Source organism: Camelus ferus, chromosome 8 (genome assembly GCF_009834535.1).
Source record: "Camelus ferus isolate YT-003-E chromosome 8, BCGSAC_Cfer_1.0, whole genome shotgun sequence".
NCBI classification, from domain to species: Eukaryota; Metazoa; Chordata; class Mammalia; order Artiodactyla; family Camelidae; genus Camelus; species Camelus ferus.
The window spans coordinates 12,688,666-12,706,174 of record NC_045703.1 but is presented as its reverse complement, the minus strand read 5'-3'; positions in this window follow the sequence as shown (position 1 = coordinate 12,706,174).

Below are 17,509 nucleotides of genomic sequence, written 5' to 3'. Positions count from 1 at the left end.
AATAACAAGTTGATTAAATCAAAGTTTTGGAAGTGAAAAAAGAGGCTCAAAATAATATATGTATGTATATCTATTTATTCATATATATTATTTTCATAAATATAGAATGTAAATTCCTTTCATAATCATCAAAATTATAAGGACAGAAAATAGATCAAAAGGTACGATGGGTTTGGTGTGGTGGGAGGCTGGCTGCGTGTTTCCCACGGGGGAAGAATTCTGGGTGTTAATGGAACCGTTCTATATGGTGATTACAGTGGTGATTACATGACAGTATGCATTTGTCAAAACTGTATGCCAGAAATTTCTGTCAGAAGTTGCTGTGTAAAAAGCCAGTTATGCGTGAAATGCATTGGCAAACTTCACAATTGTAAGTGTGAAGACTAAAGACGACATTCTAATTTGGTTGGTATGTGATAGGTGGTGTGTAGACATGAGCTTTCGATTAAAATCAGAACTTAGGGAATAAAAGTCTTTACCATTTTTATTTGGATTATTGCCAATTTTCAAATATCTGCATCTATCATGCTGCATGCTAGAAAAAGTTAAATTAGAAGTAAATATGACAACACCTCTGTCCACAAACATTGTGGAGTTTATATCTGGGCTCCAGATTTGAAGAGACTTTGAAAAGGTTACTGGAGGGGGGAAAAAAAGGGGAAGCACATTACAGAATTTTATGGAAAATAAATACATTGGATGTTTTTTGAGCAAAGTTTTTCTCAGAGTCTTCAAAATTTAAATATCCATTTTGAGTCTTCAAGAAAGATATATATTATGACGTCCCTAAATCACGTAACCACAGCTAAGAATTTTTCTATAAGGCACCTCTTAAGACTACAGTTATTAAAAGAAGATATTGAAAGAGTTTAAAGAATATAACACAAGGGATGTTATGGAAAAAGTGATATAGCTTTCAATAAACTCTGAAAAAAATTAACCAAAAAGTTACTAGAATGATGTGGGTTAGCTATACAAAATAATCAAACAGACTGTTAAAGTGAACTGCTTGAACTGGACCTAAATTATCAGTATCTTAATGATGGAACCAATTAGATAATGTGTGTTTTCCTGCAAGTATCTAGAACTTGTAGAAACACAAGAAATCATGGTTTTCCCTGAGAAGAGTACCTGAGATGTCAGTGCAGGAAGACCCTAATCTCACCCCCACCCCCAGGCAAACAACCACTTACAGAGACAAGATTACAGTCAATGAGAATCTGAAGGCTAGCAGAGAAGACCTTCTACAACTAAAGAAAAAAAGAAAGAGCCACAATAAGAAGATTAAGAGGAGCGGAGACACGGTATAGTCAAGACCCACACTCTTGGGTAGGTGACCCACAAAAGGGAGGATAACTGCACACGTTCTTCCCCCAGAATGAGGAGTCCAAGCCTCCTCCTCAAGTCAACTCCCCAGCCGGGCAGTCTTGCACTGGAGAGATGAGCCCCCTAGAATGTTTGGCTTTGAAGGCAAGTGAGGAGCACTTCTGGGGGAGCCAGAGGGCTCTGGGAAACAGAGAAGACACTCTTAAAGGGGGCACGCAAAATCTCACACAACCTGAGACCCAGGGAAGAAGCAATAACTTGAAAGCCACAGCCAGCTATTGCACACAGCCCTTCCCCCTGGGGAGCTCTGAGACCAGGTGCGGTAATTTGATGTGTGTAAGTCAAGTCATTATGCTGTACCCCTTAAATTTACGTAGTGCTGTATGTCAATTGTGTCTCAATAAAACTGAAAGAAAAAGAAAGTTAAAGAAATAGTTTTCCGTGATTGGAGCTTATTGTTTTCTCCTCTCCAATTGAAGATGGAGCTTCATTTTCAAAACTGATTGCTCGTCTGTCTGGTATATCCAGTGGAATTCCTGCTAAAGCATATATTTGTGTATGAGGGTGTAAGGTATGTATGTCGGTTGTGTGTGTGTGAGTGTGTGTGAGTGTGTGGTATGGATATATCTATCTACACATACACCTGGAAGAAAAAAAATAAATGTTTAAACTTTAGATTACACAATAAGAAAATATATAGATCATAAAACTCTGTACTTCAGAGCTTTTAGAATTACTGAGTCAAATTTTAGCAGATTGGAAAAAAATACATGCGCAAAACAAAATTTTTTTGCCCTGAAGTGTGTGTGTCTGTATATTTTGCTCTGATTGTTCACAAATGCTAACAAATATTTTCATTTCACTTACTTAATAGGCCAAGCTGTGTAGGCAGATTTTTTTCACAGTAATAGGAACAGAGCACAGTTTCTGATGCATGTAAAATAAACCCACACCAATATTACTTTTTTTTTTTTTTTTTTGCTGTTGTTGCCACCCTAACTAATCATCTAGTATTGTAGACGATTTGAATTCAGATGAGGAATTCAGTTCTGGAAGGATTCCAATTATTCAGTTTCATGTCTGAAAAATCTAAAATGTTTGTAGATATGTGAGAACTCCTGGCTCAGAGCTCTTTATGGGGAATTTATGCATACATTTTGGGGTTCCTGGTTTCACCAAGACAGTTAGTTCTCCAGCCTAATACCTTAAGGTCCTCTCAAAATATATTTTAATGAAAGGAGTGCTACTAAGAAGGAGGAAGTTGTCTGAAAAAGATGAATGTTAGTGAGTCACTAGAATTTGAGGTTTCTGTGAATATAGCCGATTCTACTAGCATTTTTCCTTATGCTGTATATAATCTCTCCTGTGAAGCTATAATGTAATAATAGTAGATTTAATGGTTGCACTAAGAATTATTATTGACATTGCATACTGGGAATTTGATGACGGTTAAGCCCTTTGTGTTTGTGCTTTGCCCATGCCGCTCTACACTTAAAGTTCCACTCTTTCAGTTTGCTTACATTTTCTATGGTTTAATAGTGACAATAGAAGTTGACTTTCAAAGCTTCATCCTCTTCTATGGACAGATGGACATTTTAATCCATCTGAAACCTTACGTCTGCCTTGTGTTTTCTTATTTGTATCTTTCTTATCTTTCTCGAAGTTATCTCCTTCAACCCTAACTTAGAAAGTTGTTGATGTCAACACTTTCCTCAAAATATCTATTCAGAACACCCAACCTACATCTTCCATCTCTCCTTCCTTCCACGTTCCTTCACTATTCATTTAAACTCAGAAAGGTGTAGTTAAATGAAAACATTAGATTTCTTCAGAAAATACTGGTGTTCAATAGGATTATTGACATTCTGAATAGCCCTTAGTTCTACAAAATGAATTGTTCTGCTTTGTTAAAGTTTACAGACTAAATTTTAGTTAAAATGTGCACAGTTAAAAACAGAACTGTCATGCTTTTATATGCGTCCTTAAGAATTTATTTTTAGCTTTATGTAACTGAAACTCCACAAAGAGGTTTAAAAATTTATAAGCTGTTTCTACTTGCTATATTTTGCCTTTGGATCAATGATTTAGATGACAGATTAAAAAAAACCATATACAGTTATCTATTTCCCTAGTGCCCTACACTATTTCTGAAGATGAAGAATTAACACAGTTTTCCAGATAAATCTGGCATTCAGTACAGTTCTCAATTTCTTTTTGCAGTTCTTACTTTATTCTATGATATGAGTTTACTTTTGTTTTTAAGATCATGCTTTGTTTTAAATATGCAAAATTTTATTTTGAAATATGTTTTACATATCTTCAAATAAATTTAAACATTCAATGTGATTTAAATTCCTCAATTTAACTTCTACATAAAAATGTGTTACTTTGGAGTCAAGAATTTTTAATTCTTGTATGATCATCTATTTTCTCTAGCAAAATTTATTTCATTTACTTTTCTTTCTTTACCTGTAATTAGGGAATTTTAGAATCCCAATATGTTAACATTCAGTGGAATTGTTCCTAAATAACATTTTACCTCCACCATATTTAACAGATAATAAGATACAAACTGTTATAGTTTACCATATCAATATTTAAAATCATTTGTCTCCAAAAAATGCAATACAAAAGATACCCCCCAAATGCATTCTAGCATATGTCAGATAATTTTAAGAAATGAACACATACATACATACACACAAACACAAATATTTGCCACTATATTAACATATGTTGAAATAAGAAAGTATATTCTTTCTACATAGCCACATGATATAAAGCCAGCAAAAAAAATATTTTTTTCAGCTATAAATGTACCATTAGGCATACAAAAAAGAGTTTCATCAAATGCAAAAAAAAAAAAATGTAGGCAATGAGTGTATGAGCGTTAATGTTTGTGTTGGTGCCGTGAATACTGGCAACTTTACTGAGTGTATTAGGCAGTTAGATAGAAATGAGCACCGGGCAAGGGGAGAGGAAGGGGAAGGAGCCACCCAGAAAATAACAGTACAGCCTGCACTCAGGATAAGGGGCTTCAAAATCTGTACTTTCTCTAAATGAGGGCCAGCAAAGGAGCAGGTTAAAATCGAAGGCTGTGGCTGCACAGTAGAGGCTGCACCGTATACTGCAAAGTATACCAACTTAACCTGACCCAGTGCTCATTATCATGTAATTAACATTGCAGTTTGAGCCCCCTCCCATAGGTTTCTCTGTGTGCATCACGGGTAAGAACATGCACAAAAGAAATGGGCGTGCCTGAGCACAAGGAACTGAGCTGTCAATCAATCAATCAATCAATCACAAAAATGTCTCCTCAGGCAGGATATAAGAACAGGAGTGGCACCATTTTTCCTCTCTTGGGTTGGCCCACCCCCAATTCTCGGGGGTGTACTATATTTCACTACTTTTTTACCTCTAATAAAATCTTCTGTTTATATCTCATTTTCTGTCTCGTTAAAAATTCATTTTTGTTTTTCAGGTGACTAAGAACCAAGGTTAGTTTTTTCCACTTCCTCCTGGTAACAAGTGTGTCTGGAGAGAAGGGGATGCAGGCGTCCTCACAGTTTGCATGAGTACAGCAATGTGGAATAATAAAGCAGTGCACTTCATTCTCTGACGAATGGTAAGTGATATGTTACAGGGCAGTCTTCCTAGAATTTTGATGTATTTGAAGCATTGCTTTAATACTATCCTGTCAAGTTCTTTATTTGCCTTTGCCATGCTGTCTACTTAGACTTTTCCTGTCTTCAATCAAACTGATCACCACTAGGGATCCCCTACACGTAGCAGGCTTGGGATGGGTCCGCTCTGAGTTTCATTTCTTTTTCTGCACGTGTCATGGTGTATACTGTGTTGGAGAGTACACTAGAATCTGAACTGGTTGAACAAGACTGCAATTCCAGTCCTGTCACTCATAACTATTTGATTTGGGGCAAGCCAGGACATTATTCTAGACTAGGGTTTTTTTAGTTTGTAAAATTTACAGTATTCAAAATTATATTTTCAGTTTTTGGACCCAGCGTCTCAGTATGAAAGTATTAATGGACAAGCTTACTGTCTTGCAGCAATTTTCTGTTTTCATCTTGTTAAGACTGGCCCCTACTGGACCCCAATACCAAGCTGTGAGCCTTTGCTTCCCTTGGCTTTAATTTTTGTTTCATGTCACAAATTTCTGAAGCCTACTTTACTCCTCTCTAATTGAATAAATTGGTTTTGTTCTCAAGATGCATTTTAAAAGCACTAGACTGTATAGGTATTTATGACTAGCCAACTTCTCTTGCAAGGTGATTTTCATCGATTGGAATAAAATCCTTACTCTTCATGTTGACAATAGCCCGACGCATGTTAGCCTAGTACGTTCCACAGGCATATACATCGTCTCAATCTACAGTGGATACCCCCATGTCCCAGGCTGATCATTCTTCAGAAAGATGCTCATTTGCCCCAGGTTGATGTTTCTCTACTCATTAACTCTTCCAATCTAATGATAGTACAGTGAGCCCATTTACATCATAGAAAGCCATTATAATATTTTTCTGTAACTGTTAACAAGCATTTGGACACATATTTATGTAAAAATAAATGTATTTATCTTGATTAAATATTGTTGATAATGAAAAAAACATGTTTAGTAAAGCTTAGTAAAGCTGATAGCCAACAGACTCTTTTTCTCCAAATTTTCATGGCTATTATAAGCAATCAAATTGAGAAGCACAAAATGCAGACATGTTGATATTTCCAGGTCCCTCAAGCTATTCTGCTCTGTTTGAACTTATTAGATATGTGAGAGGAATAGCCATTTGCCAGGAAGGTAGTGGTTCTACACCTAAGGAATTTAAATAATGGGCATTAGAGAAAGGAAAGACCAAACTCATCATTTATAATATTTCTCTGTAAGAGCAAAATCACTGCCCGCTGCCAGCCCTTGACTGATGGGTATGGAACTACTTTTTTTTCTTCCTAGAATGACCAGGTTGCTGGTCCTTCTATTGACCAGTATCTGATAATCAGGGAGGTTGACTCTTGAGAAACAGTCTGAGTAGATTTATCAGCATCGTTTTCTTTGACTACTCGATCATTATTTTTTATTGAGTTATAGTCAGTTTACAATGTTGTGTCAATTTCTGGTGTACAGCACAATTCCTCAGTCATACATGAATATACACATATTCATTTTCATGTTCTTTTCCACTGTGAGCTACTATAAGATATTGACTATATTTCCCTGTGCTGTATGTATAAACTTATTTATTTTATATCTACCTGTCAGTATCTGCAAATCTCTAACTCCCAGTTATCCCCACCACCCTCCCCACTGGCAACCTCATGTCTGTATTCTATGTCTGTGAGTCTGTTTCTATTTTATATATAAGTTCATTTGTATTTTTCTTTTTTAGATTCCACATATGAGTGATATCATTTGGTATTTTTCTTTCTCTTTCTGGCTAACTTCACTTAGAATGACATTCTCCAGGAACATCCATGTTGCTGCAAATGGTGTTATGTTGCTGGTTTTTATGGCTGAATAGTATTCCATTGTATAAATATATCACAACTTCTTTATCCAGATATCTGTCGACAGACATTTAGGCTGTTTCCATGTCTTAGCTATTGTAAATAGTGCTGCTATGAACATTGGGGTGCAGGTGTCATTTTGGAGTAGGGTTTCTTCTGGATATATGCCCAGGAGCGGGATTGCTGGGTCATATGGTAAGTCTATTTTTAGTCTTTTGAGGAATCTCCACACAATTCTCCACCGTGGCTGCACCAAACTGCATTCCCACCAGCAGTGTAGGAGGGCTGCCTTTTCTCCACAGCCTCTCCAGCATTTGTCATTTGTGGACTTTTCAATGATGGTCATTCTGGCTGGTGTGATACCACATTATTGATCATTTCTGAGTTCAAAATTTTAGGGAATTCTGCAGCCACCACTTGCAGTAGAGAAAATGGAAGGCGTAAAGGCATTCAGGAATCTTATATAACCGAAAGTATTCCATGTGGGATCTTGTGTCAAAACGAAGAATGAACTTTGGAAGCAAGAGTTTCAATATGATACAATGTATTCAAAATATTTCATCACTATTAACTTGGAAACCATTATAGCTGGATATGCCATAGATAAATTCCTGATGATCAAAACACACAGAACCATAAATTATGATATTATAATATTTGTTAGTTCATCCTTTTCTTTGAAGCAGCTCATTCTGTCCTAGTCAAATCCATGCAGATGGTACTTTGTGTAATGGAAGCATCATGCCTCAGACTCACTAAGGAGCAGTGAGCATTGAGTAGATCTGGCTCTTAGAGTTGGCAATTGGGTATTTAAAATTCCCTCTAGAGTGATCACAGAAACCAAAGTGAAAAATAAAGGAAGAGGACTTTGGAAGGATGACGTAGGCTCCATCTTCAAAATTTACTGTGTAAAATAACTGCTAGGATTATCCAGACTCACATGAATTCACAGGAGTGTACTGATACATAAGAGAGCAGTTACCACATTTTATTCATTTTACTTTTCTATCTAAGGAAGATCATAGTTCTTAGAGTTGATAGTTAAATACATACAAAAATACATAAAATGAAAGATAGCTGAACTATATAAGCTATCTTACTTCTCTACTGTATGTGCCTAAGGTCATGGATTTTCTACCTTTTTCTTTACAGTACTAGTTTTTCTGATTTTGTGGAGGTCAAAAGAAAATGTAGAAAAATATGTGGCCATGAAGGTCACTATACTGAGGTTCTGTTAGGTGATAAAACAAGGACGACAACCATGCAAAACAGCTGGCATCCTGTCACCTGAATATTTTTATAACCAAACCACTACTTGTGCTTTTGTGAGGCTGTGCCAGATGGACACTGCAATTATGTCCAACACTGAATTACAGCTCCAGAGGGGACGTTTGCCTGCTCCCACTGTCTACGCGGTCGGGAGAAGAAAGGGCTACAGAAAAGAAAGCCAGGTGAATACTGAAACAATTCTGACTGGCTTCCCTTCAGCTTTTCCATGATTATTGATCACATTACACCTTAATGGAAATCTACTAGATTGCCTATATATATATATTTTTTTTTTGTTTTGTTAATAATATTGATACTTACCTGAAATTAACAACCATTTGATTCCCCACTGATTGTTTTTTTCACAATGGCATTATTTTGAATCCAGACACAGCAGAAAGGATCATGTAAAAATAAAACTATTTCATAACATCCTTAATAGATTGATTCACTTGAATTTCTTATTATTAACTTGAAAAGCCGATGCCTGTATTAAAATGGAGATACTAGTCCTAAACACACAACACGTCTGTCAATGTCAGTCTCCTAGAAACATGTTTATATCATCTTATGCTTTGGGAAATTTTTAGTAACTAGTATACAACTTACATTATTTTTTAAGATATTAATTGGAAAATATAACTGCTAATAGGATCTGGAAAGTAATGAATGACAAATTGAATTATTAGATATATGCGTGTATTCATAAAGTAGAAAGAGAACCCACTGTTATTTGCTAAGAGCCTGGTGTTTTAAATACATTGCATAACTTAACCTGTATGAAGATGTTTAAGGAAGGTAACATAATTCCAGCTACACCATGGGGACACTCAACAATGAGGAAGAAAATTGGAGCAGGGGCATCGTTTTAAAAGTGGCAGAGCCAGACGTAGAAGTAGACTCTGAGTAGCAGCAAAATCCATGGAACTTTTCATAGGACCGGACTGATACACATTTAATTAACCACAGTAACATGGCTCATTAAAATGAACTGTTGCTTTTAGGAATGAATTTTTTCCATCCTTAGCTGACTTCTGCATCAGTGCAGCCCTGTGGTTGGTAAAGAAGCTTTTTTAAGACTGGAATTCAGGATCGAAGTTGAATCATGTAATGATGGTATATAGTCTGGAATGAATAAACAGCAAATGAATTCCAGAAACATTCTCCCATAATTATTATAATGGTTGCACCTTTATATAACTATTAATTAGAGGTTCTATGATGTTGCTTTTGTTGTCTTTTGAGACAAAAATTCCAGAGCTTTGTTTTTTCAGAGTGGGATAAGAAAGGTGTGGAGTAGCCAATATCTCACCATTTGTAGCAGAAAAATTCTGTAAGAACTGCTTTCACTTGCAAATTTGTTTCATAATGGTTTAGCTTCTATGGTGTTATCTACCCTAAAAGTGTGAGAAAACGGAATGTTATTTACTTAATCCAGACTCTGTTGTCACTAAGTTGATAAAAAAAGAAGAGGAAAAAAAGAGTAAGCTGGTAGCCATATTTCATTTCAGAACCATTTGTAGTTTTCCCCTTTCACATATTTGTAAGATATGTCTCATATTCTCTCCAATCAACATATAGAACATCCAAGCATCAATAAGAAGCATTGATTATTCCATGAAATAGTGTCCATCAGTTCCAAAGACTGTGATCGGTCTTAATACAAGAATCCTTCTGGCCATTCCAATGAGCTTTGGATGTAAGTAAAGCTCCCTGGGCAAGTTGCTTCAACTTCATCGACATTCCAATAAAGAGGTCCTTGTGCAAACGTGGGCTGGGATGGTCTGTAATCAGATAGCTTTCCACTACAGCCTGGGTATAGAAGCACATCAGTGAAGGGCATATCTGCTCCTTCCTGGGTGAATCACACTAGGGGAGCTGGAACCTCATTGCACTGATTGAGTTTTCTCTTCAGGTGATCCAAAGCTGGATGGGAGGGATTAAAATCAGTTTGGACAAGTCTGAAGATCAATAACCAAGGACATTGCATGATGTGATGTCTGAAGGGACCATACTCAACAAGGGGAAAACTCGAGCTCTCTTTCCGTTGAACGAAATCTCACAGATGTGTTTGGTTGTCATACCTCAACATAAGCCATTATTTCCAGGAAAAGTGAAGAATAAAATAATTCCATTGCCTTTATTTTTCATTTTGCATTTCTGTATGACTACTGAGCCTAAATAGTTTCCATAGCTGTGAATACTGACTAAATTCACCTTTCGCAATCACATGTTAATGACCTTTGTGCACTTTTTCTATTGGATGTTTTAATTTTTCCCTTTAATTTATAAGATGTCTTCATATATGAAAAGATTTTGATTTTTTTGTCAAATATTTTGAAAATTGTGCAAACTTGTTTTTCACTTTGACTATACAATTTGAAATAGTATACAATTGAAATAATTTATAAGATGTCTTCATATATGAAAAGATTTCGATTTTTTTGTCATATTTTTGCAAATTGTGCAAACTTGTTTTTCGCTTTGACTATACAATTTGAAATAGTAACTCTGTGTCCCCAATATTAACTAATTACTCATGTTCCATTTTCTAAATATCTATTCTTTTCAATAGCTTTTTTTTATCATATTCTAAGCTCTACTAATTTCTAGAGTCTTCTGTTATTCATCTGCACAGTTTTCTCTATATTTGTAGTTCATTTTACTTGTTTTCTTTGCTTTTTTAAATTATTTATTTGGAAGTTGCAGATAGCGCCAAATAAATAAAATATGCTTTAAATACGTATAGTCATAATCACATTTAAATATGGTCCACAATTGTGACAAATGTGTTTATAAATAACTCAAACTTCACATTGCAAACCTGGCAACCACAGATTCATGTCTCTATGAGTAAAAACTCTTTTATAGATGTAGTGACTGTAGCAACGTAACAGAATGAAATACATGTAAAATATATTCTATAATTTTTCTCAACAAGGAAACACCCCTGTGCCCCCACAATTAAAATGAGAAAGTTATTATGAAAGCAAATTTAAATGGAAGGAACTATTAATCCTTTTGGCAAGACTGCCACCATAAATCAACCATGCGAGCGCATATGGAATAAAGTGCCGTGTTTGTTGCTAACGAAGACTATTGTAATTTACAGAGGATTTTTTTTTTTTTTTTGCTGCTTGCCATACTTGAAAATAATTATTCAGAATTCATAAATTTCTGCATTAGCTTAGGAAATTATAACTATATTCATGTTTCTCTCCAACGGTTCTATACAGCTGTCCATGCATACTTTCTAATCAGTTTACCTTTTGAGAAAAAAAGAAAAAAGATTCTTCTTCTCACATTTCTTTTGCATAAAAATAAACTGAGCAAATTGCCATGATATTCTAAGTAGTGGGTAAGTGATGAGAATAAGTATTTAAATATTTAACAAGTATCATTAAAATATAAGTCTCTCTTTAATGATTTATGATTACAAAATTGACAGCTCAGGTGTTGTGACAAGTAATCTACCATGCTTATATTGCATTAAATCAAGACCTGTATACGAGTATTTTATTTCGTAAGTTGGATGAACAGAAAAGTGAACGTGAATACAATTTTTAAGAAATTTAAGTTAAACTTGAGAAGTGAAGTTAAGTAGCTTTGTAACAGTAAATAGACTCCTATTCATATTTCAAAAATTGGATCAAAATTAATCCACTATTTGATAGCTAAAAATAAGTCCCCAAAATATAAATGGTAGATTCTACCCTACTTGAAATTTGTCACACATGAAACAATAATGAGTATAAAACCTTTTAATCTCAAGATTAAAAGTATATTCTGAATACCATATATGGTAAATGCTATTAGATTCCTTGACAGAGCAAGGTCCCTGTGGAAAGGAATAGTTAGAGAAAATTTTAGGGGTGAAGAGACTTACAGGGTGGAAAACTTGGAGTGGAGAAATTGGCTATACAAATTGAGTTAAGATCCATGGAAATTACTTTTCATCTGGTACTCAAGTGCTAACTCTTTCCAATTTTAACCTGGCAATAAAAAGTTCAGAGTTCCCAGAGAACAGGATCTAATTTCGTGGTATTCTGTTTTCGAAGTTCTGAATAAACCTCATCACCCGAATGTAATGAAAGGGATATTTGAGATCCAACTCTCTGAGTGTGTCGTTGAATAGCCTTGAGTAAATCAAATTCAGAGGTTTTTTGCCCTGCAGATATTCTGAAATTTGCTGGTAAAGCTGGAAGTTGTAAGATCGATGTTTGAATGGAATAGGAGGGAAAAATGAAGGCAGAGAAAGGTGGAATTAACTTTCTTAGTAACTAGCGTCAAAATTGATTATCTTCTCTCTCAGCTTTACTTCCTTAAGCAAACTTCTTCCCCTTGTTATTGCTTAAATCTAGGTATCATCCTTTTGACTCTGGGCAAAGGACATCTTATTTCCTATCAAATATTATCTTAAAATAAGCTTCTGCTCCTTCATAACATCACACAGTCTGGGAGTGCCCAGACAGATTTTTTTGGGGGGTTGTGGGTAACTAGGTTTATTTATTTATTTATTTGATGGAGGTGCTGGGATGGAACCCAGGACCTTGTGCTTGCCAAGCGTGTGCCTTACCACTGAGCTATACCATCCCCTCCAGATGTTTGCTATTGTTGTTGTTGTTGTTTATTTTATATAGAAACCTGCACAATTTTCACACTGCACCCTTTATGCCAATATCGTTCATTGATTTTAATTCCTTACATGGATTTTAATACAGCTAGATACTTCTAAGCAATATTTTCTCCTTTCCTTCTTTCAGTAAACTTAAGGTTATAATAAAGAACTATGTAATAAACTCGGTCCATATGTAAGTATTACTAGTGTGAGAAATAAATCTCATTCAATAATTTTTATCCCTAAGTCCAACTGGCAGTTCAAGGATTGATCCAGGAAGACTAAAAACTGAAATAAAATATGAAGGGAAATTTCATATTCCATATTCACATCTTTTACTTTGTTCATTGGTTAAGTGGTCATTTTCTCGATGAGATATAAGACTCCAAGAGGACAGATACCACACCTGCTTTATTCAACACTCTATACCATGCATCTGTCTGCACAAACTTTTGTGTAGGCATTCAGTCTTTGTGGAATGATAGAAATAAACCTCATTCCCAGAAAGAATAATTAAAGACTAGATCATAGAGGTGGGTACTTACACCCCCTATTCTTTGCCTTGCCTCTGTCTAAACATCGTAAATACTGCCCTATCCAGTAAGTGAGCATTTCATTGTCTGTCCTTCGTCTGCACATTTTCTCTACTTTATTTTTTTTTTCCAAGATTCTGTCTCAGCCCAAGCTATCCTCCATACACTGGTCACTCAAGTGCACAATTCCTGTTCACTCTGAATGGAAGATATTCTTTATAAGAATTACTTATAATAGCAGTGTTTCCTCCCTCAATTCAGTTTACTCAGGGTTTCTTTCAACCACCTCAACAGTTTTGAAAAATCATTAAGAAATAAGAATCCTTATTTTTTAATTTCTTTTTCATTGTCCATTCCTAAACATGATCATGGACTTTATTATTAAAAAAATTATGGTATATAAACTGTATTTTTATTAGATTTAGCACCTTGGGTTATAACTAGAATAACATATAATTTTACTGTCCCAATGGGACATCGATCAAGAACGAGTCATCACTTACAATAATTAAGCAGGGAAAATAGGCATAAAACAGCAGTATCACTGCAAAATTATAGTCTAAGTTATATTAATATATTAATGAAAAATTAGCCATAATCTAATTTATGACTATCTTAGTCTTCAGGAAATTCCAAATTGACCATCATTTTCTATTTTTTCTGGTCTCTGACATAAGCACACAGTGGTTATTTATTTCACTTTGCTGCAATAAAAATGTATTAACTCTGTACCACATATGAGAACGTACTCTAGCAAAGACATTGCCTCTTCAACATCATTTTTATGTGTTGGGAGATACAAAGAAAAATGAGGTACAGTTCTCTTCAAGAGCCATTTGATATAGACAAGCTTGTACAAAACTAACATCAATATGAGAGTGTGTTAAGTAGAAATAGATGAACAAAGTGTTGAGAGAGAATTATTTTTTAACAAGAAAATTATGTAAGTTGGACTTTGAAGAATGGGTAAGTTTCTAGTGGAAAAAATAGACATAGCATCAGTCACAAGCTAATGAGAAAACAGGAAATTTAATTACTGAAATGATTCTCCTTGATAAAAGAGCAGTTAAGCCAACCCAGATAGCAAAGCAACCTTGAGATCAGCAGCATCAAGAAGCCACTGGCCATCTCCAGGCTGAAGAAACCAAGGAGGTGGGCAGTGGCACCAGAGACCAGGGTGCCAACGTCACCCTAGGGGCAACGTAGCAACTTCACATGAGGCGAAGAGGGAAGGAGAGGGGTACTTTGGGTTCTTCTTTGCTCCTGCTCTTATTTCCCTGCCAGCGCCTCCTCTGACCAAACTCAGCCAGCTGATACAGAAGCCTGGAGGAGACAGCCTTCCTGATTTCCAATTAGAACAACACAGGGGAGGGCTCTGAGTATATATGACTAACGGATTTTAATCAATATTAAAAGGCATGGGCAAATGAGAGAAGGAAGGAAACGATAAACAAATGCAAAAGGAATGCAAAAAAAAAAAAAAAAAAAGATGAAATAGCATGGGATGAAAGGCAGGAGCTTCCTCAGCCCTAAATAAAGCGTCGCTGGTGGTGCACATCCACCACTGATCTGTCCATGAGTCCCTCTGTATTTTGCTATCACGTCTCTTCATGCCACTTTTGTTTTCAGAACCACCTTTGTGGTACCTATGTGGGTACTTTGGGGACATCAACCATAGTCACCCTGTCTTAGACTTCTTATGATGGCAGGTCATATAGTCTGGGACAATCATCATTTATTCCTGAGATGTTCCCATAGGAAATTTCAAAGTTGTTTTTGTGTTTTGATTTAGAAGTGCTGCAAAAAACAAGGACCACAAAACTACCAACGATTGGGTCTCTTGCCAGGAAATCATAGTAAGAAACTCTGAAGGAGACAAAGGTGGCCCTTCCCTCAGATGCCCATAAATCACACACACGCACGCACATGCATGCACACGCATGCATATGCATGACAGCATGCACGGCATGCACATTAATCGTAGGCTAAATGCATATGCAATGATTTAAGGAAAAACAGTGTTCTTATAAGTTAAACAGCGTCAAGTTCCCTGAGCCCCACCTTCTGGCTAGATGGTCTACCTCAGAGTGCTTAAAAGCAGAAATTCATGAACTTCCATTCTCAGAAACCTGCATGGGAAGATAATGTTGGAATTTTTCCAATTATGAAGATAGATACATATTATAGTATTTTTATATAATTTTATGCTATTGAAGTCCTACAATGCTTCAAGAAGAAGACATTAGCTGATAGGCTCTGTGTCATTTATCTATTTCTATCAGGTGATAAAGGGAGATAAATATTGCTGGAAAAATGGATCTCTTAACATTACTGAGTTTCCCAAACCACTCACTTCTTATTTGTGTCTTGCCAGGTTTGGTATTTGATATGTCTCACTATTTATTTCTGTCTTCTCTAATTTCTCTGAGTAGTATGTGTTGGTATTAATGCACGAATCTTGGACATATTTGGTTATATTATTAACAGTAATGTGCTACATTTTAAAAACTATTTTTTAAAATAGTGAGTAAAAATAGGAAATGGCATTTGTATTTCACATTCCAGTTGTTTGCTGGTAGATTATAACAGTGCAGGTGATTTTGCTTACTGACTTTTTTCCCTGCTCCCTGGCAACAGTGACTTCTTAGTTCTAATAGTTCTTTGTAGATCTATAGAAAGGAGCCAAACCCAAAAGACTCCAAATTGTATGATTCCATTTGTCTAGCATTCCAAAAATGGCAAAACTAGGGGACAGAAAGCAGCTAAGTGGCTGCCTGGGGAGGAAGGAGGGGCAATGTTTGATGAAAATGGGGTGCTCAGGGCCATTTTCAATGGCTTGGAATTATTCTCTGTCACTGCCTACGGTGATGGACCCATTACTCAGTCAAGCCCATGGAAGTGTACAAAGAGCGAATTTTAATGTATGTAAATTAATAACTGGTAATAAAAACAATATAAAGACAAATAAATAAATAAAGCAGTAGAGTAGGAGAGGGAAAACTCTCCATTTAAGCAAAGAGTCAAACACACATAAAATATTACGAGCAAGTACCTCAGATGAATTTTTTTAGCCTGGAGTTTCCGAATTTACCAGGACACTGTCATCAAGACGTTAAGCCTCTTGCAATCATTTAACATAACAAAGTTGAAAGTGTCACTGTGATTGAATAAAACTGAGCAAGAGTCCTTTGCAAAGGAAGAAAAGGAGAAGAGCCTTGGGCATGGCTGTTTTATGACTGCTTTGTTCTTCAGCAACGCAACTTAAATTCCTCTGCATTTTTTTTTTTTTTTTTTTTTTTTTTGGTATCTTATCTTGACTCCTTGGAGTGTCCTGTGGATTTAGTTATCTCAGATAAAGTTACTGTATATTAATTAAAAGTCTACATGGAGAGGGCTTCTCATTACAAAGATGAGCTAATGTCAAAAGCAAAACCCGGCCACAGTGATTCCCTCCCATTTCCCGCCATGTTGGTGTGCGGACTCTCTGGGCCACTGACCTACTTCCATCCGGGAGAGAGGACGTTAGCTAAGTGCCTTCTTTTGTTCAAGACTATACTTTCAGTGAGGCCTTTTTCCAGTATTTGCTTTGGCAAATTTCAGTCATTTCTGCAAACCATTTCTAGCAAACTGAGTGCAAGCACTTGCAAACTGTCTTTCTGATGTCACCTAACCTATTTAGGTCTTTTTCCGATGTACAATGTTTAGTGAGAGAAATTTTGAATCTCATCCTACTGTGTATGGTTCTACAAGTCTTGTCTTTCCTCCCATCCCCCTTTAAAACTCACACACACACACACACACACACACACCCACACGTCAACCACACTCTCAAACCCAGTGCTGAATAGAGCATATTTAATGAGATTATGTGTTGTAATTTTTACTCAAATAGTAACCTAATCCTTTTTGAGTTTGCAGAACTAACTGATAAAGAAAATAACATAAAACATTGGCAAAAATGCATTAGTTGAATAAATAATTGGTTATTTGTATTATTTATAAAAAAGTATGCATTAATAAAGCCTTCTCAATTTGATTAAAAAATGTTTTTTAACCTTAAATTACATTTACTAGAAGTAATTTTGGGGGAAGTTAGCTCTATTAAATGTGAAAAAAAATTTTCAAACTTCTTCATTTCTAAGGCTCTTGAACTATCCAAACTAATAATGGCAATAGTGTTAAATTAGAAGAAAATGAACATGTCAGAGTGAGGGGGAAACACTGATGATCAGCCTCGTGTATCTTC